At 37.7% G+C, this 24,669-nt stretch overlaps 1 protein-coding gene across 1 annotated transcript in view; it reads right to left on the reverse strand.

Moving 5' to 3' along the window:
• The window catches only part of LOC138439037 (uncharacterized), a 262,340-nt gene that overhangs the window by 19,413 nt on the left and 218,258 nt on the right, over positions 1-24,669 (reverse strand). Inside the window, exon 4 of the mRNA XM_069587289.1 lies at positions 12,382-12,520. The gene's annotated coding sequence lies outside the window, so the exon portion shown is untranslated. The remainder of the gene's footprint in view (positions 1-12,381; positions 12,521-24,669) is intronic.

Here is a 24,669-nt window from a genome sequence, read left to right on the forward strand (position 1 = left end):
ATCTCCTGTTCAGTAGTAAATAGCTTTGTTTCATTAAATTTATTAGATTTTTCACATCAAGAAATAATCTGAGAGAGATACTTTAAAATCTGTTTATTATGTTTTGGTCCTTCCATCTATACTGTATGGATCAATCATCTCTGGGAGCTTAGACTAACTTTTTGGATTTTTTGTAGAAGCTATCAGATTGCACCATTGTATTGACAAATCACTTATTACAATATTTTTGAAACCATTATGGTCAGTTATAGTACAACATTATGCATAATTTTATTACTTGCATGCTTCCTATATTTAAATTCCCAGATAAATGACCATAAGCTATGTTGTTAATTTTTATAAGCCAACCTCAATGCAGGATATTGTCACTTATGACTGGATTATTGCAATATGCTCCAAGTTGTTCCTCTATCTTCATTTTAACATTGGTTCAATTGAAAATTCAACCCTGAAATACTTTTCTAAGTAAATTACTAGAAATGAACATAGTAGAATAAAAATCCAACCTTCATCAGCTTTACATTACTGACAAAGTAAAGTTAAAATGCTCAGCCTGACAGGTAACTTCCTACACTATCACACACATCACCCTGATATCCATACTACCAATTACCACAGTGTGAAATCTGACACTACGATGCCTCAACTTATGCATCATCTCCAAAGGAGGAAGAATAAATTAGGAGGTGAGTCCAACTTATTAAAAAACATTTATATTATTACAGTGAAATATATTTAAGGCACTCTCCTTGACCCAGAGTCATGCAAGAATAAAGTATATTTGGTTGACAGTAAGTAATGCATTCCTCCCCCCAAAAAAAATCAAACTGTTAAGAAACTTCTTGTCATTTTAAAGAACTTAGATTTTATCCAACATGCAATGAGAAATCATTGAAGAATTTTAAGCAGAACAATAACTCAATTAGATTTGTAGCTTAGAAAACTATTCCTGACAGCATGTGGATGATTGATTGAATGGGGAGAGAGACTAGGGAAGTTAGCTTAGAACACCAGATGACAGATGATAGTGGCCCCAAAAAAGGAAATGGCCCTGGAAAGGAATTCTTTGAGAAAAGAGTCTATTTCTTTTTCCTTTCTCATGTCCTCTCACCTAGCATAGTGCCTGTCACATATCCAAACTCAACTTTAACCTCAAATTGATTCTCTGGAAAAGAAAAACGACTAGTATCAAAATGTAACAGAGTATAAATTACTGTCACATTTTCTAGTTTATTAATTTATTTAACACAATGCTATTATATATCTCAAAGGGCATTTTTATAATTAATTTGTTAGCAGAGTCTTCACAGACCATCTCCTCACCACAATACTCTTTGTTCTGGTTCCTTTGCTTTTATAAATAAATAGCTAAAAGAGGAAAAGTTAGCCTTTTGCTTTTCTAATGTTCTCTATTCTCATTTCAACCCCAAATAACAAGTTAAAACATTCCCATCAAGGGATTCCCTGATGGCTCAGTGGTAAAGAATCTGCCTGCCAGTGCAGGAGACAGGCTCCATCCCTGGTCTGAGAGGATCCCACGTGCCACGGGCGACTAAGTCCATGCACCACAATTACTGGAGCCCACGCACCCTAGAGCCTGTGCTCTGAAATGAGAAGCCACTGCAACGATAAGCTCTTGCACCACAACTAGAAAGTGGCCCCCTCTTGCTGCAATTAAACAAACAAACAAACAAAAAGCCTGTGCAGCAATGAAGATACAGCACGAACAACCAATCAATCAGAAGAATTTGTCCCTGCCTTTAAAATAATATTTTTGTACAGTTGGGCTTATTTCTTTAAGATAACTTCTCAGAAACAGAACCACCGGGTCAGAGTTTCCAGGTTTATATACTCTTGGTATTTTTAGGATATATTTATAAGCCACCCTGGCATGACTGGCCAAATCACAGGTAGAAAGATTTTCCATAGCCAGGTTATAATCCTTTTTTTATCCAACACTGGTTCGTAGGGGGTGTTCTAAATTTTGGTAGAACCTGAGACTTACTTTGAAGTAATTTTAGTTTTATAGGAAAGTTCCAAAGATAGTACAGAGAGTTCCTGCATACCCCTTAACCAGTTTCCTCTCTGTCAACTTCTTTTGTTACTGTGGTCTAAACTAAGAAAACAACATTGGTGCTATTCTACTAACTAAGCTCCAGACTTTACTTGGATTTCACCAGCTTTTCTAGTAATTTCATTTTTCTTTGCCAGGATCCTATCTGGGTACCACATTACATTTAGTATCCTTGCCTTTTGGGTCCCCATACAGCTATAGGACTATGGTTGATTTTTTAAAGAGAAGGAAAAGTTTTTTTTAAGGCATTGAGCACTTAAGCCTTAAGTTTAAGAAGCTGATCTCTAGACTAGTCTGCTTTGGTTTGAATCCTGACTTGCTACCTAAGCTGTATTGTATGAGTTTACTAGGTATCTCACTTTTCTCAATTGTAAAATAAGGATATTGATAGTGCTAATGTTACTATGTGATTATTTGATTTAAATGATATAGTACTGTCAGTCTCTTATTATAGAGCCTGACAGAAAGAGCTCACAAAAAAATTAAGCATTTTTGTGATTGCTGTTTATATTAGTTTTTTAGTCAGAACACCTAGAGAAGGAAATGGCAATCCACTTCAGTATTCTTGCCTAGAGAATCCTGTGGACAGAGGAGCCTGGTGGGCTGCTGTCCATAGGGTCACACAGAGTCGGACACTACTGAAGAGACTTAGCATGCATGCAATAATTCCAGACATGCTTAAACTCCCTACCTAATATCACATATTTTGTTGTGAACAATTCTCTATTTAATTCACTTTGCTTACTCATCCACACTGTCAGTTTCTTCAGCGTAATGCATATATCTCAATTATCAACATTCTAAGAAATATAAAAGGCATAGCATATGTGCTTAAAATAATGTTGATTAGTTCTTAAAATTTAACCCATTGACACTTTCTTATATTAAGATACAGTTAGAGTTGAGGAGTCATGCTTTCATATCATTGTAATATGCAGGTATCTTAGATTCCTTTGTAATATTGAAATTTTGCAGGTTTTACTGAATATTGCTAGGATGTCATATTATACTATTGTGCACAAACAAAGGACTGTCGCTGTGAGTGGAATAAAAAGAATTTAGTAGGATAAGATATTCAGCTCTGAAGAGGCTTTTTTCTATAAAATCCTAGCAGTTGTAAATGTTATCAAGATTATAACCATAACGCATCATATATAAATGTTTTATCAGTCACTTCACTATTAGAATTAATCAGCATTGATGTCTTCTCTTTCAGTTCAGTTCAGTCACTCAGTTGTGCCCGACTCTTTGCGACCTCATGGACTGCACAACGCCAGGCTTCCCTGTCCATCACCAACTCCCAGAGCTTATGCAAACTCATGTCCATTGAGTCGGTGATGCCATCCAACCATCTCATCCTCTGTCGTCCCCTTCTCCTCGTACCTTCAATCTTTCCCTGCATCACGGTCTTTTCAAATGAGTCAGTTCTTCGCTCAGGTGGCCAAAGTTTTGGAGATTCAGTTTCAGCATCAGTCCTTCCCATGAGTATTCAGGACTGATTTCCTTAATGATGGACTGGTTGGATTTCCCTGTTATCCAAGGGACTCTCAAGAGTCTTATCCAGCACCACAATTCAAAAGCATCAGTTCTTTGGCACTCAGCTTTCTTTATAGTATAATTTTCACATCCATACATGACTACTGGAAAAATCAAAGCTTTGACTAGACAAACATTTGTTGGCAAAGTAAAGTCTCTGCTTTTTAATGTGCTGTCCAGGTTGATCATAAATTTTCTTCCAAGGAGCAAGTGTCTTTTAATTTCATGGCTGCAATCACCATCTGCAGTGATTTTGGAGCCCCCCAAAATAAAGTCAGTCACTGTTTCCATTGTTTCCCCATCTATTTGCCACGAAGTGATGGGACCAGATGCCATGATCTTAGTTTTCTGAATGTTAAGCTTTAAGCCAACTTTCTCACTCTCCTCTTTCACTTTCATCAAGAGGCTCTTAGTTCTTCACTTCCTGCCATAAGGGTGATGTCATCTGCATATCTGAGGTTATTGAAATTTCTCCCAGCAATCTTGATTCCAGCCTGTGCTTTATTCAGTTCAGCATTTCTCATGATGTACCCTGCATATAAGTTAAATAAGCAGGGTGGCAATATACAGCCTTGACATATTCCTTTCCCAATTTGGAACCAATCTGTTGTTCTCTTTACATCATACAAAATCATTTTTAATAATATTCATCCCAAGTTTTTATTTTTTGGATTCAAATTTATTTGCTAGAAAGTGTTTACAACTTTAATAACACACACAAAGTGAATTCAGTAACCCTTATTGGCCTCATGAATGCTTGCACAAATCAGCCATGGCATAGGCCTCAAAATCCTTGATAAAAGCAAACTTCAGTATAGTGTGGGATTTTAAAGGGACAGGCTAACAATGGAATTTGTTTGCCTGGCTTCTCTACTTAACACCTCATCATAGGAAGAGAGGCAGTTATAACAAAGTACAAGAATAAACATCTATTGAGCACCAGTCATAAGTTGGACAACTAAACTCAAAAGATAAATAGCTGATCTACCTCTGGATGTGACAGTCTGAAAGGATCAGTACTGGGGCCTCTCAAACACAAAAGTCCAGTCCAGACTACTTATGTATTTGGGTTCACAGGAAGAAACAGTTAGAACTGGACATGGAACAACAGACTGGTTCCAAATAGGAAAAGGAGTACATCAAGCACAAGCTGGAATCAAGATTTCTGGGAGAAATATCAATAACCTCAGATATGCAGATGACACCACCCTTATGGCAGAAAGTGAAGAGGAACTAAAAAGCCTCTTGATAAAAGTGAAACAGGAGAGTGAAAAAATTGGCTTAATGCTCAACATTCAGAACTAAGATCATCACATCTGGTCCCATCACATCATGGCAAACAAGTGGGGAAACAGTGGCTGACTTTATTTTTCTGGGCTCCAAAATTACTGCAGATGGTGATTGCAGCCATGAAATTAAAAGACGCTTACTCCTTGGAAGAAAAGTTATGACCAACCTAGATAGCATATTCAAAAGCAGAGACATTACTTTGCCAACAAAGGTTCATCTAGTCAAGGCTATGGTTTTTCCGGTGGTCATGTATGGATGTGAGAGCTGGACTGTGAAGAAGGCTGAGCTCAGGAGAACTGATACTTTTGAACTGCGGTGTTGCAGAAGGCTCTTGAGAGTCCCTTGGACTGCAAGGAGATCTAACCAGTTCATTCTAAAGGAGATCAGTCCTGGGTGTTCTTTGGAATGAATGATGCTAAAGCTGAAACTCCAGTACTTCTACCACCTCATGTGAAGAGTTGACTCACTGGAAAAGACTTTGATGCTGGGAGGGATTGAGGGCAGGAGGAGAAGGGAAGGACAGAGGATGAAATGGCTAGATGGCATCACCGACTCAACGGACGTGAATTTGAGTGAACTCCGGGAGTAGGTGATGGACAGGGAGGGCTGGCATGCTGCAATTCATGGGGTCGCAAAGAGTCGGACATGACTGAGCAAATGAACTGAACTGAACTGACCTAAACTATATCTAGTATATCTAGGGTAAAGAATCTGCCTGCCAATACAGGAAATGCAGGAGATATGGTTTTGATCCCTGGATTGGGAAGATCCCCTGGAGGAGGAAATAGCAACCCACTACAGTATTCTTAGCTGGAAAATCCCATGGAGAGAGGAGCCTCGCGGGCTACAGTCTATGGGTTAGCAAAGAGTCAGACAAAACTGAACACGTAAGCACCAGGTATATCTAGTTCCCTACTAGATACCCTCAGCGGTTTCTCTGGTGGCTCAGAGGTGAAAGCGTCCACCCACAATGCGAGAGATCTGGGTTCGATCCCTGGGTTGGGAAGATTCCCTGGAGAAGGAAATTGCAACCCACTCCAGTATTCTTGCCTGGAGAATCCCATGGATGGAGAAGCCTGGTGGACTATAGTCCATGGGGTCGCGAAGAGTCGGACATGACTGAGTGATATCTTTAGCTATTCAATTAAATAATTTAATTGGCTCTTGGATTTTATGTGTCCAATTCTAAGTTAGCTAATTTTGTCCCTCTATCCTATTTGGCAAAGCAATAGCAATGTAGCAATAACAGTTAGAGGAACAAACTTCAAATGAAAATAAAATACAAGAAGTCTACAGGAACATCTGAACTCACTGGAATGTTAATAATAATAATGATAATAATGCTGAAAATCACAACTGCATACTGACTCAATACTAAACAATATGCTAAGTCCTTGTAATACTTATTTATTTTTCACAGTAATATAGAGGGATAGGTACTGTAATTGTCATTTGGGTCAGTGAAAAAAATTGAAAGACAAAGTTCATGAGGAAAAGCCAGAGTTTGAGTTCTGATTTTCTCATATTTACAATTACAAAACATCTATTCTGATATTGAATTTCAGTGCAACATTTGAGTTTTTTTGAGTGAAAATATTGCCATAGAAAGTACACAATGTCTCACCAACTTTCATTTCAGTGCAACCATTTGTAATTACCATAATGGTAATTTCTAACACTGAGCAAGAGAAAAGCTGGAATCTAAGTTTCTCCACAGCATACATCAATATAATTAACCCATTAGTACAAAATACCTAGCTATCATTACCTCAATTTGTGTACTCAAATATATTGTAAAGGTGTCATAGAAAATTATTTATTTCATGTTTTAATGTCATGATATTTTGGAATGGGCATTTTCTTGGAACAAAGTTGCCTGATAGTACCCCATTAAACTATGAGTTACTCTTAAGAGAATTTCAATTAAAAAGATTTCATACACTGGGGCTCTTTCAAAACGCTTTCTGTTTTTTTGCAAAAGATTATTGTTTGACAAAGGACTGAATAATCTTTATGTTTGAAAGAATATTCAACCCTAAAACTAAAAGTCTTTACTAACATCATTAAAAACTGAAATGCACCCCTCAAAATTAATATAAATTAACAGCTGAGCAGTTTCTTCCATTATCTTTGATAGACTTACAACTAAATTGGGAAAATGGAATACCTAAAAGTGGAGGAGATCATAATACTGGGGCTGAAATGGAGACTCAGAAACACTATGTAGTCAAAGTAACTACTAAAGAAAGAAGTCAAGAAAGTCCTTCAAATGACATAAAACTTTGGGGAAAACTGCTGCAAAACCTTATTTTGGAAGATGACAACTTGTTCTATATTTATTGTTGCTATATTCTATAATAATACAAAGAGAAATCTCACCCACCCACATGATGGATGACAGCCCACTGTCTTCATGCACAAATCCTCTCACCTCACTTTCAGGAGCTCTCCTTTCCTGAAGGTCTTCTGTTCCTTAGCTTGCAGATACTAGACATGTCCAAGAAGCAACACATTTTACCTCAGTATATACACATTGAGCTAAGCCTCCCAAGGAACCAATTTAACTCAAGCACGGTGAACCAATTCTTACAAAATGCCTGTTGAAATTTCAGCCTCTCTGTAATAACCAGAAAATAAAGAAACCAGGCTATGATCACAGATAATGGCTTATAGAAAATTAATATTGCAAGAGCTATCTTCAAGAGATTAAGAAGAGGTGGCAAGAATACACAGGAATAAACAAAAAAAAGTCTTTATGACTGGGATAACCACAATGGTGTGGTCATTCACATAGAGCCAGACATCCTAGAGTGTGAAGTCAAGTGGGCCTTAGGAAACATTACTACAAATAAACCTCCTAGTGGAAGTGATGGAATTCCAGATAAGCTATTTAAAATTCTAAAAGATGAAAAAAAAAAATTCTAAAAGATGATGCTTTTAAAGTGCTGCACTCAATATATCAGCAAATTTGGAAAACTCATCAGTGGCCACAGGACTGAAAAATGTCAGTTTTCATTCCAATCCCAAAGAAGGGTAATGCCAAAGAATGTTCAAACTACTGTACAATTGTGCTTATTTCAAATGCTAATTAAGGTAATGTTCAAAATCTTTCAAGCTACACTTCAGCAATACCTGAATAAAGAACTTATAGATGTTCTATAAGAACTTACAGATGTTCTTCTAAAATCAGGCAGAGGAACCAGAGATCAAATTGCCAACATTTGTTGTATCATAGAGAAAGCAAGGGAATTCCAGGAAAAAAAAAAATCTACTTCTGCTTCACTTACTATGCTAAAGCCTTTGATGCTGTGCATCACAACAAACTGGAAAATTCTTAAAGAGATGGGAATACCAGACCACCTTACCTGTCTCCTGAGAATCCTGTATGTGAGTCAAGATGCAAGAGTGAGAACCACATATGGAACAATAAACTGGTTCAAAATTGGGAAAGGAATACATCAAGGCTGTATATTGTCACTCTGTTTATTTAACTTATATGCAGAGTACATCATGCAAAATGTCAGGTAGATGAACCACAAACTGGAATCAAGACTGCTAGGAGAAATATCAACAATCTCAGACATACAGCTGATACCACTCTAATGGCAGAAAGTGAAGAGGAAATAAGGAACCTCTTGATGAGGGTGAAAGAAGAAAGTGAAAAAAATGGCTTAAACTCAACATTCAGTAAACTATGATTATGACATCTGATCCCATCACTTCATGGGAAATAGAAGGGGAAAAATTGAAGTAGTGATAGATTTATTTTCTTAGGCTCCAAAATCACTCTGGATGGTGACTGCAGCCATGAAATTAAAAGATACTTGCTCCTTAGAAGGAAAGCTATGACAAACCTAGATAATGTGTTAAAGAGAAAAAAAACATTCGTTTACTGACAAAAGCCTGTTTAGTCAAAGCTGTGATTTTTCCAATAGTCTTGTATAGATATGAGAGTTGGACCATAAAGAAGGCTGAGCACTGAAGAATTGATATTTCTGATTCCTGGTGCTAGAGAAGACTCCTGAGAGTTCCTTGGACTGCAAGGAGATCAAGCTAGTCACTCCCAAAGGAAATCAACCCTGAATATTCATTAGAAGGACTAATGTTGATACTGAAACTCCAATCCTTGGCCACCTGGTGAGAAAAGCCAACTCACTGGAAAAGACCATGATGCTGGGAAAGACTAAGGGCAGGAGGAGAAGGGGGTGGCAGAGGATGAGATGGTTTGATGGCATCACTGACTTAGAGGACATGGAGTTGAGACAGGAGACAGTCAAGGACAGGGAAGCCTGGAGTGCTACAGTCCATGGGGTTGCAAAAGGGCTGCACACAACTTAGCTACTGAACAACAGCCAGGAGTGTCCCAGGTTTAGGAATTTAAGATTTTTCAAGCAAGAGGAATTACTGTTCTATGAAAGCAAACAAACCAGACTTGAAACCCATGAGTGTCAATGTGAATGACAAAGATAAATAGTCTTTATTCTTTTCACTCAGTGACTTATCTGGAAGAGGACATTTATGGTGGGGGTGCTGGTGGAGGAGGGTGATGTCATTAAGGAGTTTAGCTGACCTGCTCTCTTCACCTTATGATAAGCACACACCACATTTTCACCTGTATTATTTTACCCTTAGGTCTTATCTTGTACTATTCTTCTCTCTCTGCCAAATTGTGAAAGTGAAAGTGTTAGTTTCTTAGTTGTGTCCAACTCTTACCAACCCCAAGGACTGAAGCCCACCAGGGTCCTCTGTCCGTGGAATTCTCCAGGCAAGAATACTGGAGTGGGAAGCCATTCCCTTCTCCAGGGGATCTTCCTGACCCAGGGATTGAACCCAAGTCTCCTGTCATTGCAGGCAGATTCTTTACTGTCTAAGCCACCAGGGAAGTTCCCTCTCTGCTGAAGTCTCCTTCATATGCTTAGTCTGTGCAGACCTTCAGTGTCTCTTCCTTTCACAGTTACTATTATATGCTCATGTGCTCAGTTGTGACTGATTTTGGCATCTGGTCAGGCTGTTGGGACACCATGGCCAATAGTCCACCAGGTTCCTCTGTCCATGGGATTCTCTGGGCAAGAGTACTGGAGTGAGTTGCCATTTGCTCCTCCAGGTGATCTTCCTGACCCAGAGATTGAACCTGTGTCTCCTGTGTCTCCAACATTGACAGGCAGATTCTTTACTACTGAGCTATATGGGAATCCTCTAATTACTATTAACCATGGGATTAATAATTTATTCTAAAGGGCCTTATTCTCTGCTAAGTTTCTGGGATATAACTTGAGCATTTAGATAGTGAATGATCTATGGGTGTCTGAAACATCCTGATGTCTAAGAAATGTCACATGAAGAGAGTGAAATGTATTTAAACACACAAGGACTCATGCACACACGTACACAAATTTCCATTTGGAATTTGAACTCAATTTTTGGAACAAGTTTTGCTGTTTTTGTAATCATCTTGTCCAAGGATATTTAAATGAAAATCACTCAAATTACTCTTCTCTCAGTGGTGATAAAATATCTTTATTCATACCTAGATCGATATTACTAAAATGAAAATCCAAGTTCTTATTTGAGGAGTCAAAGAATGAACTTCACAAACATGCAAACACTCACAGTAGCAAGTGAATAGGATTTATTTTAGAGAGAAAAAAAAGTACAATGCTCTTAGCATAGACATTGAGAGGCAGTAAAGTGCCCAAAAGGTGGGATTTATAGCAGTTTATATCCATACTAGTGTTTGATCTGTACATTTTTGGTTGGCTCTTGTCCTTAACATATGTCGTTTCTAACCAATCAGTTTAAAGGTTACAAAGTTTATCTTGACTTCTTTATGGCTTTTTTTGATCCCCAGTTTTAAGTCTCCCCAGACATTGAGTCACTATCCAATAACCCTATATTATGACCCTTGCTCATTTCACAAGGGATGAGATATGGGCCAAAAGTTGATGGTCTACCTGTTGTTTTTCTTTTAGGTAGGAGGGCCATGACTTAATGGTTTTCCTGTCCTGATCTGGGTGTTTTATGATCTACCAGACCAAGGATGCATCCCTCTGAAAGTCAGCAAACTGGAACAAAGGGTATAGCTTTAATGGAATGAGATGTTTATTGAAAGGAAAAAAAAAAAAAAGACCAAAGTATCAGAGTTCTACTCAGACTGCCTAGAATTTCCTACCTCATAACCATGGAATATTAGGAATTCTACCATTTTAAAAAATGAATAACTCATTTCCTGCTTACACTAATTATTGATCTCTGTCATATCTCACCTCATAAAGACATGTGGGTTTATCTGCTCCGTGGTGACTGAAATGGAAAACAGCACTCTTTCTTTCATGTCACCAGTATCTACATCTAAATAGATAATTCTTTAAATATTATAATTTAAAAATAGAATACAGATTTAAATTAATTTTAAAACAATTACTTCTATAAAGTAAAATGTGAAAATCTTTTTTTTTTCTTTTTTAATTTATCCCTTACCTCCTAATTCATTCTCCAACAAACTGTATGTGTGTATATGTAATGTTATATTGAATGAACTAGACAGTATAGCCAGAAAAACTAAAATTGTCTGCTTTTCCTCAACTCAATGAAAGCAGCTTTTTCCTCTCTCCTGCTTACCCATTTGTGTCCCACTTTAACCTTGAAAGAATCTCTTTATAGTAAAGAGATCATTTGGTAATTTAAACTAACCCTTGACATGCTTTCCTGAATGCACACCATGTATTGCTTAACCTGTTGATTACTTTCCTTGACAAAAAAGAAGTAAAAAAGAAGTAAAAATGAAGAATTAAGTAGTTAAAGAATAACGACTCAATAAAGTATTGAGTAATATGCTATCTCTTTAACCCATTTCTAACATCTTGATTTGGGATGTTTGGGACCTTATCAGTCATTGTCCTCAGCAGCCTCAGACATTGGCTATGTCCTCAGCATAGCCAAAACTCCCAAAGAATGGAAAATATAAATTAAATTTCTTGTGTATAAATAAAAAATGAATTCATCTTCAATTATCTGAGTAATATATTAAACAAGTTTTATTTTTTAGACCTGGGACTAAAGTCTCTCCTCTCTGCCAGGGCCATCCAGATGATGATGATGATGATTACAAAATGCATCCCAACTTTTCATACCTGTAGAAATGTATCACTTTGTTCAGTGTGAGTTTTACTGAATAAATAACTTATCATATCACACTGTGATCTACCTCATTCTTTTAAAACATAATGCATTATTCTTATGAATATGACATACTTTGTTAAATAAATCCACCAAAAGCCAATTCATTGAAAACCTTTTACCAACTGATTGATTTTTCAAATAAAAAATTTGCAAAATTTACTTTTTACATTTTATCATCTTTTAAAGATTTCTGCAAAACTCAAGTTGACACATTTAAAACCTAAGAATATTCTATTTTTCAGAAGTGGAATAATATTCTGAAAATGTGCCCTTCAAATTTGTTCTCTCTGCGCTTTACTCACCAGATCACTGGTGTCATCAGTCTGGGCTTTTTGTTTGCTGACTTTTTTTGGTCCTTGGCAGCATCTTCTCACACTGTGTCCGAACTCCTTCTGCTGCAGTTGCAAGTTGATGAAGCACAATTGGACATTTCTTAAAATGCTGCCAAGAAAAAGCAAATTGTTAACTATCCAATTGCTTGAAAAGTCTCATATAATACATATTGCTGCAAATTTTAGAATAAAAGAAATTAAATTTGGCAAATTGATTATTCTGTGCATTGACTTTTGGCAATTTGGCCAAGCAGTAAGGAAACTTTTCATAATGGTCTTGAATGAATTAACTTCCATCATTGTTCTTTCCCCATTGTTGGAAATGTAGTCTGTGTTTCATTTTCTTTTAGTTAAAAAAAAAAAAAATCTTTGTGACTTTTCTCTTCATATCTTTTGCCAGTTTGAATACTATGCCTTTTCTAAAAATTAATCTATAGGAAAATATACACATTCTTGTCTAATTCCTTTGTTTACTATGTGCTGTATATGCTCAGTCACTTCAGTTGTGTCTCAGTCTTCATAAATGGACTGTAGCCCACTAGGCTCCTCTGTCCATGGAATTCTTCAGGCAAGAATACTGGAGTGGATTTCCATGTACTCCTGCAGGTGATCTCTCCAGGCGAGGCATAGAACTCAGGTCTTCTGTGTCTCCTGCATTGCAGGCAGATTCTTTACACACTGAGCCACAAGTTTTATTTGTAACACACTGGGCTTCCCAAATGCCTCTATTTTTCCTTAAATTTGTTTATGTTATTTATCTTACAGAAATTTACTTTTAAATGTCAATTTAAAAATATACTGTTTCTTATTTCTTGCTTATTTTGGAACATAAGATGGCCATCTCTGTCTTAAAATCATAAATATTTTCTTTCAAAATCTGCTAATATTTAAGCTGGCTTCAGTTCAGTTCAGTTCAGTTCAGTTCAGTCGCTCAGTCGTGTCCAACTCTTTGCGACCCGATGAATCACAGCAAGCCAGGCCTCCCTGTCCATCACCAACTCCCAGAGTTCACTCAGACTCACGTCCATCGAGTCAGTGATGCCATCCAGCCATTTCATCCTCTGTCATACCCTTCTCCTCCTGCCCCCAATCCCTCCCAGCATCAGAGTCTTTTCCAATGAGTCAACTCTTTGCATGAGGTGGCCAAAGTACTGGAGTTTCAGCTTTAGCATCATTCCTTCCGAAGAAACCCCAGGACTGATCTCCTTCAGAATGGACTGGTTGGATCTCCTTGCAGTCCAAGGGACTCTCAAGAGTCTTCTCAAACACCACAGTTCAAAAGCATCAATTCTTTGGCGCTCAGCCTTCTTCACAGTCCAACTCTCACATCCATACATGACCACAGGAAAAACCAGAGCCTTGACTAGATGAACCTTAGTTGGCAAAGTAATGTCTCTGCTTTTGAATATGCTATCTAGGTTGCTCATAACTTTTCTTCCAAGGAGTAAGCGTCTCTTAATTTCATGGCTGCAGTCACCATCTGCAGTGATTTTGGAGTCCGAAAAATAAAGTTTGACACTGTTTCCACTGTAAAACTCAACATTCAGAAAACAAAGATCATTCATCTGGTCCCATCACTTCATGGCAAATAGATGGGGAAACAATGGAAACAGTGACAGACTATTTTCTTAGGCTCTGGAATCACTGCAGATGGTGACTGTAGTCATCAAATTAAAAGACACTTTCTCCTTGAAAGAAAAGCTATGCACACCTAGACAGCATACTAAAAAGCAGAGACATTACTTTGCCAGCAAAGGTCCATCTAGTCAAAGCTATGTTTTTTCCAGTAGTCATGTATGGATGTGACAGTTGGACCATAAAGAAAACTGAGTGCCAAAGAATCGATGCTTTTGTGTTTTTTTTTGTTTTTTTTTTGTTTTTTTTATTTTTAGTTTTTTATTTTTTAAATTTTAAAAACTTTAATTCTTACATGCATTCCCAAACATGAACCCCCCACCCACCTCCCTCCCCATAACATCTTTCTGGGTCATCCCCATGCACCAGCCCCAAGCATGCTGCATCCTGCGTCAGACATAGACTGGCGATTCAATTCACATGATAGTATACATGTTAGAATGTCATTCTCCCAAATCATCCCACCCTCTCCCTCTCCCTCTGAGTCCAAAAGTCCGTTATACACATCTGTGTCTCTTTCCCTGTCTTGCATACAGGGTGGTCATTGCCATCTTCCTAAATTCCATATATATGTGTTAGTATACTGTGTTGGTGGGAATGCAAACTAGTACAGCCACTATGGAGAACAGTGTGGAGATTCCTTAAAAAATTGCAAATAGAACTACCTTATGACCCAGCAATCCCACTTCTGGGCATACACACCGAGGAAACCAGAACTGAAAGAGACACTTGTACCCCAATGTTCATCGCAGCACTGTTTATAATAGCCAGGACATGGAAACAACCTAGATGTCCATCAGCAGATGAATGGATAAGAAAGCTGTGGTACATATACACAATGGAGTATTACTCAGCTGTTAAAAAGAATTCATTTGAATCAGTTCTGATGAGATGGATGAATCTGGAGCCGATTATACAGAGTGAAGTAAGCCAGAAAGAATCGATGCTTTTGAACTGTGGTGTTGGAGAAGACTCAGAGTCCCTTGGGCTGCAAGGAGATCATACCAGTCAATCCTAAAAGAAATTAGTCCTGAATATTCGTTGGAAGGACTGATGCTAAAGCTGAAGCTCCAATACTTTGGCCACCTGATGCAAAGAACTGACTCATTTGAAAACACCCTGATGCTGGGAATGATTGAAGGCACGAGGATAAGGGGATAGCTGAGGATGAAATGGTTGAATGGCATCACCACTCAATGGACATGAGTTTGATCAAGTTCTGAGAGTTGGTAATAGACAGGGAAGCCTGGCATGCTGCAGTCTGTGGGGTCACAAAGAGTCAGACATGACTAGCAACTGAACTGAACTGAAATTATTATTTTTGACATATTATTTTTAAACTGTATTGTTTTCAAAATATTTTTTTTCCTTGATATTTGCTTACAAGTCACTTTTAGATGGTTGGGAGAAATAATAACAGTTTACAGTGAAACTTCTAGTATACAATATAAAATTTAAATTTAGCTATTGTTCTTAAAATCCCTAAGACATAATTGCCCTGGGAATTTCTTACTGAAGATTTCCTCTCCGAGGTTCATAGATTCACAGGCTTTTGACATCTTGCTGAGTCTATCTCCCTTTTCCTGTTCTCATATTTTCTCATTTCCCTTTATACAACTGCATTCTTAACCCTGCTTCTGTAGGTATGCTCCTTAAAATAATAAATTCTTAATTTCAAAACAGTTATCTTCCTGTCATTTTATACAAACCTAATCATGCTCTAAAAGTTACATTTCCACAACCAAATCTCTTCTCAAGCAGTTTTATTAATAAAAGATCATGTCTATTCTCTGAGAAATATTGCCATATGTCTTGAACTAGTGATGGAAGTGTGTGTGTGTGTGGGGGGGGGTGGTATGCATGTAATTTTCATAACTCCTTCAGTTAAAAAAGCTGTATGCAATCTAACCTAAGACCCAAGGGAAACTAATTGGCACAATTAAGTCTGACACTGGTCTGAGTCACACCAGGAACCAGGGCCTTTAGTGATATCGTAGCATTCTATCACTCCAAATTTTGGACTAAAATTATCTATGCATCAGCCTTTAACTTGTATCTTCTGAAAAAATATATATAATCTTACCCCTTAGTTCCTACAACAAAATTATCAGGGAGGACTTAATGGGCTCAACTGCAGACCTGAACTCATTCTTGAACTTCTTGCTGTGTCCAATAAGGAATGCATATTCCAATTATCTAAGACTTGAGTAATGTGTCCAATGCCACCTTACAGGGAGAGAGCAAGGTCATTACAACAAAAACTTGATAAAATGAATTTCCTGTGGGGAATCAGAGGCCTATTAACCAAAATAGAAAAACGGTGTTAGACTGGCCCAATCAACGGATGTGCACTACAGTAGAAGTGTTAGAGACATAAAACAAGGTATAATATTGAGGGTCATTCCAGCATATAAAAACTAATTGGAAGAATTAAAATGAATCACACAGAAAACCATTAAAGGCAAAACAAGACAGATATTACCTATTCATTAAACAGATAGTTAATAGGTACTTTCTGAGAGTTATTTTTCACCAGCAACTGTTTTAACTTTTATGATTATGGCACTAAGCAAAACATAAAAGAATTCTGCTTTCAGAAAGTCTGCAGTGTTTTAGAGTATGTAAACACTGTTTTGATTATAAATATTACAAATTCAATTAGAACCAGCTCAAGATTGAAAAGAGAGAGAGAGAGAGAGAACTTTGTCAACAAAGTGGGATTCTCCACAGGCTGTAGGACAAGGATGCAGCACTTCAGAATGCAACAAGAGCCTAGATTAGTATTATGAAATGGAAAATCCTTCTTTATTTTTTTCAGTCCTCCTTTTCTGTGTATCTATTGCATTTGCAGTTTTCTACTGCAAACTGACTGATGTTTCCAGGATCTCATAACAGAAAAATGTACACATAAGCAGTTCCCCAGCTTGTATGTGATACTCTCAGTCAGCTCAGTTGCTCAGTCGTGGCCGACTCTTTGCGACCCCATGAATTGCAACACACCAAGCCTCCCTGTCCATCACCAACTCCCAGAGTTCACTCAGACTCACGTCCATCGAGTCAGTGATGCCATCCAGCCATCTCATCCTCTGTCATCCCCTTCTCCTCCTGTTCTCAATCCCTCCCAGCATCAGAGTCTTTTCCAATGAGTCAACTCTTTGCATGAGGTGGCCAAAGTACTGGAGTTTCAGCTTTAGCATCATTCCTTCCGAAGAAACCCCAGGACTGATCTCCTTCAGAATGGACTGGTTGGATCTCCTTGCAGTCCAAGGGACTCTCAAGAGTCTTCTCAAACACCACAGTTCAAAAGCATCAATTCTTTGGCACTCAGCTTTCTTTACCATCCAACTCTCACATCCATACATGACCACAGGAAAAACCATAGCCTTGACTAGACGGACATTTGTTGGCAAAGTAATGTCTCTGCTTTTGAATATGCTATCTAGGTTGGTCATAACTTTCTCCCAAGGAGAAAGCATCCTTTAATTTCGTGGCTGCAATCACCATCTGCAGTGATTTTGGAGTTCCCAAAAATAAAGTATGACACTGTTTCCATTGTTTTCCCATCTATTTGCCATGAAGTGATGGGACCAGAGGCCACAGTCTTCATTTTCTGAAAGTTGGGCTTTAAGTCAACTTTTTCACTCTCCTCTTTCACTTTCAACAAGAGGCTTTTTTGTTCTTCTTCACTTCCTGCCATGAGTGTTATTGATGTTTCTCATGGCAATCTTGAATCCAGCTTGTGCTTCTTCCAGCCCAGCGTTTGTCATGACGTACTCTGCATAGAAGCTAAATAAGCAGGGTGACGATATCCAGCCTTGATGTACTCCTTTCCTATTTGGAACCAGTCTATTGTTCCACATCCAGTTCTAACTGCTGCTTCCTGACCTGCATATAGGTTTCTCAAGAGGCAGGTCAGGTGGTCTGGTAGTCCCATCTCTTTCAGAATTTTCCACAGTTTACTGTGATCCACACAGTCAAAGGTTTTGGCATAGTCAGTAAAGCAGAAATAGATGTTTTTCTGGAACCTTCTTGTTTTTTTTTTGATGATCCAACGGATGTTGGCAATTTGATTTCTGGTTCCTCTGCCTTTTCTAAAACCTTGAACATCTGGAAGTTCATAGTTGACATATTGCTGAAGCCTGGCTTGGAGAATTTTGAGCATTACTTTACTAGCATGTGAGATGAGTGCAATTGTGTGGGAGTTTGAGCATTCTTTGGCATTGCCTTTCTTTGGGATTGGAATGAAAACTGACCTTTTCCAGTCCTGTGGCCACTGGTGAGTTCTCCAAATGTGCTGGCATATTGAGTGCAGCACTTTCACAGCATCGTCTTTCAGGATTTGAAACAGCTCAACTGGAATGACATCACCTCCACTAGCTTTGTTCGTATTGATGCTTTCTAAAGCTCATTTGACTTCACATTCCAGGATGTCTGGATCTAGGTGAGTGATCACACAATCATGATTATCTCAGTTGTGAAGATCTTTTTTGTGAAGTTCTTCTGTGTATTCTTGTCACCTCTCCTTAATATATTCTGCTTCTGTTAGGTCCATACCATTTCTGTCCTTTATCGAGCCCATCTTTGCATGAAATGTTCCCTTGGTATCTCTAATTTTCTCAAAGAGATCTCTAGTCTTTCCCATTCGGTTGTTTTCCTCTATTTCTTTGCATTGATTGCTGAGGAAGGCTTTCTAATCTCTTCTTGCTATTCTTTGGAACTCTGCGTTGAAATGCTTATATCTTTCCTTTTTTTTAATCTTTTTTTTTTGTTTTCTTTCTTATTTTATTTATTTTTTTTTTACTTTACAATACTGTATTGGTTTTTCCATACATTGACATGAATCCGCCACTGGTGTACATGAGTTCCCAACCCTGAACTCCCCTCCCACCACCCTCCCCATATCATCTCTCTGGGTCATCCCAGTGCACCAGCCCCAAGCATCCTGTATCCTGTATCAAACCTAGATGAGCAATTCGTTTCTTACATGATAGTATACATGTTTCAATGCCATTCTCCCAAATCATCCCACCCTCTCCCTCTCCCACAGAGTCCAAAAGTCTGTTCTTTACATCTGTGTCTCTTTTGCTGTCTCGCATACAAGGTTATCATTACCATCTTTCTAAATTCCATATATATGTGTTACTATACTGTATTGGTGTTTTTCTTTCTGGCTTACTTCACTCTGTACATCTTTCCTTTTCTCCATTGCTTTTCACTTCTCTTCTTTTCACAGCTATTTGTAAGGGCTTCCCAGACAGCCATTTTGCTTTTTTGCATTTCTTTTCCATGGGGGTGGTCTTGATCTCTGTGTCCTGTACAATGTCATGAACCTCATTCCATAGTTCATCATGCACTCTATCTATCAGATCTAGGCCCTTAAATCTATTTCTCACTTCCACTGTATAATCATAAGGGATTTGATTTAGGTCATACCTGAATGGTCTAGTGGTTTTCCCTACTGTCTTCAATTTAAGTCTGAATTTGGCAATAAGGAGTTCATGATCTGAGCCACAGTCAGCTCCTGGTCTTGTTTTTGCTGACTGTATAGAGCTTCTCCATTTTGGCTGCAAAGAATATAATCAATCTGATTTCAGTGTTGACCATCTGGTGATGGTCTGACAGAATGTGGTCCACTGGAGAAGGGAATGGCAAACCACTTCAGTATTCTTGCCTTGAGAACCCTATGAACAGTATGAAAAGGCAAAAATGATAGGATACTGAAAGAGGGACTCTCCACGTCAGTAGGTGCCCAATATGCTGGATGGAGCCAAAGCAAAAACAATACCCAGGTGTGGATGTGACTGATGATTAAGCAAGGTCCGATGCTTTAAAAAGCAATATTGCATAGGAACCTGGAATGTCAGGTCCATGAATCAAGGCAAATTGCAAGTGGTCAAACAAGAGATGGCAAGGGTCAATGTCGACATTCTAGGAATCAGTGAACTAAAATGGACTGGAATGGGTGAATTTAACTCAGATGACCATTATATCTACTGCTGCAGACAGGAATCCCTTAGAAGAAATGAAGTAGCCATCATGGTCAACAAAAGTGTCCGAAATGCAGTATTTGGATGCAATCTCACAAACGACAGAATGATCTCTGTTCGTTTCCAAGGCAAACCATTCAATATCACAGTAATCCAAGTCTATGTCCCAACCAATAACACTGAAGAAGCTGAAGTTGAATGGTTCTATGAAGACCTACAAGGCCTTTTAGAACTAACACCCAAAAAGATGTCCTTTTCATTATAGAAGACTGGAATGCAAAAGTGGGACGTCAAGAAACACGTAGAGTATCAGGTAAATTTGGCCTTGGAATACGGAACAAAGCAGGGCAAAGACTAATAGAGTTTTGCCAAGAAAATGCACTGGTCATAGCAAACACCCTCTTCCAACAACACAAGAGAAGACTCTACACATGGACATCACCAGATGGTCAGCACCAAAATCAGATGTGATAGTCTAGGTATCTACATTCTCTGTAAGTTCCAAAATTTCCAAAGAGGAGACTCTACAATCTGTTTGAATGAGATGCTTACCACTGGACAAACTCTCCATGGCCAAAGAAAGGGGCATAAATCTGCAGTGACTGTTGCAAACATGCAGATGAAAATGCAAAGAAGTTACCAGGCAAGAGTCGTGGGTGACTATTCAATGGGTGTCCACTACACAGGGAAGATAGACAACAATTTCAAACTGTGTTGTGTTTTGTGATAAGAAGAACATAGAGACTTCTTTGGTGGCTCAGATGGTACAGAATCTGCCTGGCAATGCATGATATGTAAGAGACATATGTTCAATCCCTGGGTCAGGAAAATCCCCTGGAGTAGGAAATGGCTACCCACTCCAGTGTTCCTTCCTGGAGAATTAATTCCATGGACAGGGGAGCCTGGTGGGCTATAGCCCATGGGGTTGTGAGGAGTCAGACATGACTGAATGACTAACACTTTCACTTTCACTTTTCAGAAGTAGATGGGCTTCCCACTGTGGTTCAGTGGTAAGGAATCCACCTGCCAATGCAGGAGAGGCAAGAGACACAGAGATACAGGTTCAGGCTCTCAGCTGGGAAGATCCCCTGGAGTAGGAAATGGTAACTCATGCCAGTATTCTTGCCTGGAGAGTTCCATGGACAGAGGAGCCTGGAGGGCTGCCGTCCACGGGGGTCACAACTACTCAGACATGACGGAGCAACTGAGCAGCAGAGGTACACCGTATTAAGCAGAAAAAGGAGAAAACTCCTTTTTTGTTTGTTTGTTTAGGGAAAAGTTAAAACTTTTCAATTGAGGTATTATTTTCGCTAAGTTTTCAAGAAATAAGCAGCTTTTCCAGATGACTCAAATTAGATCAGCTTGGAGTCTCATCATGAGATCTCTAATTTCATTCAAATGAAACTGTAAAATTTATAGTGATAGAACTCTAGAATAATTATTTTCTAGTATAATATTCATCAAATTTTAATATGTGTATCATCATCTGGGGAAGTCTTGCTAAAATTCAGACTCCACTGTCAAATGCCTCGGGGTGATAGATTCAGCATTTCTGCAAGTTACTAGATGATGCTGAAAATGCTGGTGCAGAGAGTACACTTTTAGCTACAATGTCTAGTGTATTTTAAAGAAAGACTTACATTTTGGAGATTACTATGCTACTTAATGCCTTAAATCATGAAGAATATTTCACCATACTTTAGTGTCAGATGAATGAATCTATAATAGAAGGATATATAATCATTTTTTAAAAGTTAAAAGTCAAGTATGTTAAGGACTGGATATTAGATAATTACAGTCAATGCAATGGCATACAAAACAAATTTTCTTTGACATTTGGGGGACCCACTGCAAAGAAAGCAATTTTTTCATATCATATTATTTTTACAGTTGATTTATGGACATTTGGTTCTTTGCAATTATCTTCAGTGTTTTCTGGTGTTCTTCTGATGAAAAAATATACTATCCTCTGGAGTTCACACAAAGATCTCATGCAGTTTCCCTTTTGTTGAATTACTGAGGATATGACACTAATTTGGTAAAAAAAAAAAAAAAAACTGAAATATACATTACCATGAAATATTACCATGATACCATGAAAACTTTCAATGGTCAGTGTTTTACAAATTGGAGAATACTATCATAGTATCTTCTTGTATGCTATGAAGTCCCCAGTGTAAAACTAGGACTAGTAATAATAACATTAAGTTGTTTTAAACTAATACATCATAACTATATTAATACATAATGTAGTTTCCTGGTTTCGAGGAAACAGACTCCAAGTTGAAGATCTGTATACAAGTGGTTTTACTGAAGAATGATTCCAGAAAAAATACACCCACAAGGAATTAAGGGAAGGATATGTGAGTAGAAAAAGAAGTTGAACCGTGCTACAGTTAAAAAATAGGCCTCAGCAGAGCCCATGGTAATGTAATTTTGAAGCCAACCCAAAGAAATCCTCTATCATGAATCGAAGCAAGGGGGAAGACTCAGGTGTTTTTTTTTTGTTTGTTTTTTTGTGTTTTTTTTTTTTGCCATTTGACCCACCCATGAACCAAATTCAGCATTTTCCCTCTGTGTCACCCAGTCATAAAGGGAATATAAGCCCATAGATGTGAGCTGGGATAAATGTACCAGCATAACTATGGTGGATGACATGGGTGTCAGCTTTCTAATATCTAATTTTCTGAATTTTCTCAACTCAGTGAAGATATATTTAAAAAGTTAAATTCTATAATAATGAATGTTTCAATTTACAATTCACATAGCATGAAATCCAAAAACAACTTGATTAGCAATTAATGACAAATCATTTCCTTTAATGATTAAAGAAGTATTATTGCATATTACCTTCAATTTGAAGAAAAAAAAAATGCATTCAGTGAAGAAGAATTCCCCCTAATGTCTTTTAAAATAATGAGAATTTATATTTTAAAGTAAATGTAACCAACAGCAAGTTTTTAAAACATAACTTTCAGTAGTGTGAATTTTCCAGAAGTTCTTTTCATTGGAGTTTTACTTGAGGACAAATTGAAGCTTCTGAATAGCACCATCTGGTCATCTATTAGACAGTGATATACAATAGAGCAGTTTCAAAATGAAAAAGAAATGAAGCAGTGTTAAAAAACAAAGGCAAAATGGTTTCAATTACAAAGATTTCTGAACTGACAGAGGACTGATTTAGTAACTGCGCAATTGGGATCATCACAATCTAGAACAGAATCATAATAAAACTAAATATCATGTTTTCAGTAGTGAAGTGAAAGGTATACTACATAGTAATTCCAAGTGCCTGAAAATAATGCAGCATAGTCTAACTGTCTAGCAGGAGTCATTTTATATTATTAAAACTGCTTCTAAAATATGCATATAGATAGATTGATAGATAGGTAGATACCCACAGCTAAACTGATAAGCTAATTGTCACTTGTTAAAACAGCATAAGTGTATGTGCATGGGTGGGGATTTAGCAGAGGTGATAGCAACAAAGGATTTTAATAACAGCCATCTGAAATCTCTTTATGGTCATATGCATGAATTAACAGTGAAAGCAAAAGGGGCAATGTAACTTGGCTGAAAGAAAAAGAAATACCATCTAAGACATAATAAAATTACATGAAACAGGTCTACTTATTGAAGCATAAATGGATGAGTCATTGCTCCTCCCTATGGAATGGAAATATCCATAATAAAGTAACTGAAATGTTCTCAAGTAGAATATGCTTTAAAATGTTCCTATAGAAAGCATACACAAATATAGGAATAATAATATATTAAAACTATACTATTTATAGTACAGTTATAGCCATTATCCAGTGTCAATATTTAAGTCTTTGTCAAGCTTCTTCACTGTAAAGTTATGCTTTTTTCCCCTTTCCATACAGTATCCTTTAGAAAGAAGTCATTCTGTTCAGCACAACTTGAGGAGTAGGGAATTTTGCTCCAGACTTCTTAAGGGCAGAATAGCTACATAGATTATTTGGAATTCTTCTGCATGGAGGATATTTCTGTTCTCATCACTTACTTATTTTTTCAATCATTTATGTCAGTATGGACTCATGGATATTTAGTTTACACTTTAGGCTCTAATCCATTACTACCTTCTTTTTTATTGCTCAAATTATTTCAACTTTGGATATTTCAACTTTCAGTTTGCTTTAAAATCCCTTTGATATATTCTATTTGTGTGTGCGTGTGTGTGTGTGTGTGTGTGTGTGTGTGTGTGTGTGGAGATGGAGAGAAATGAGAATTACCTTGCTTTCTGGGACTGCATTACAAAACACTGCAAGCTTATCATGCATATTCTCGACCCACTTCTTATAATTAGCTATTTTTCAAGGATCCCTGGTTCTTTTTATTAGAGAATGATATTAAAACTGATATCTGAGTGTTGAAGAGGAACTAAAGATGAGGGTGAAAGAGGAGGGTAAAAAGCTGGCTTAAAATTCAACATTCAAAAAACCAAGATCATGGCACCTGGCCTCCTTACTTCAAGGGAAACAGAAGGCAAAAATGAGGGAACAGTGACAAATTTTATTTTCTTAGTCTCCAAAATCACTGTGTATGGTGACTGGAGCCATGAAAGTAAAAGATGTTTGCTCGTTGGCAGGAAAGCTATGACACACCTAGACAGCAT

Source organism: Ovis canadensis, chromosome 4 (assembly GCF_042477335.2).
Source record: "Ovis canadensis isolate MfBH-ARS-UI-01 breed Bighorn chromosome 4, ARS-UI_OviCan_v2, whole genome shotgun sequence".
Taxonomy (NCBI): Eukaryota; Metazoa; Chordata; class Mammalia; order Artiodactyla; family Bovidae; genus Ovis; species Ovis canadensis.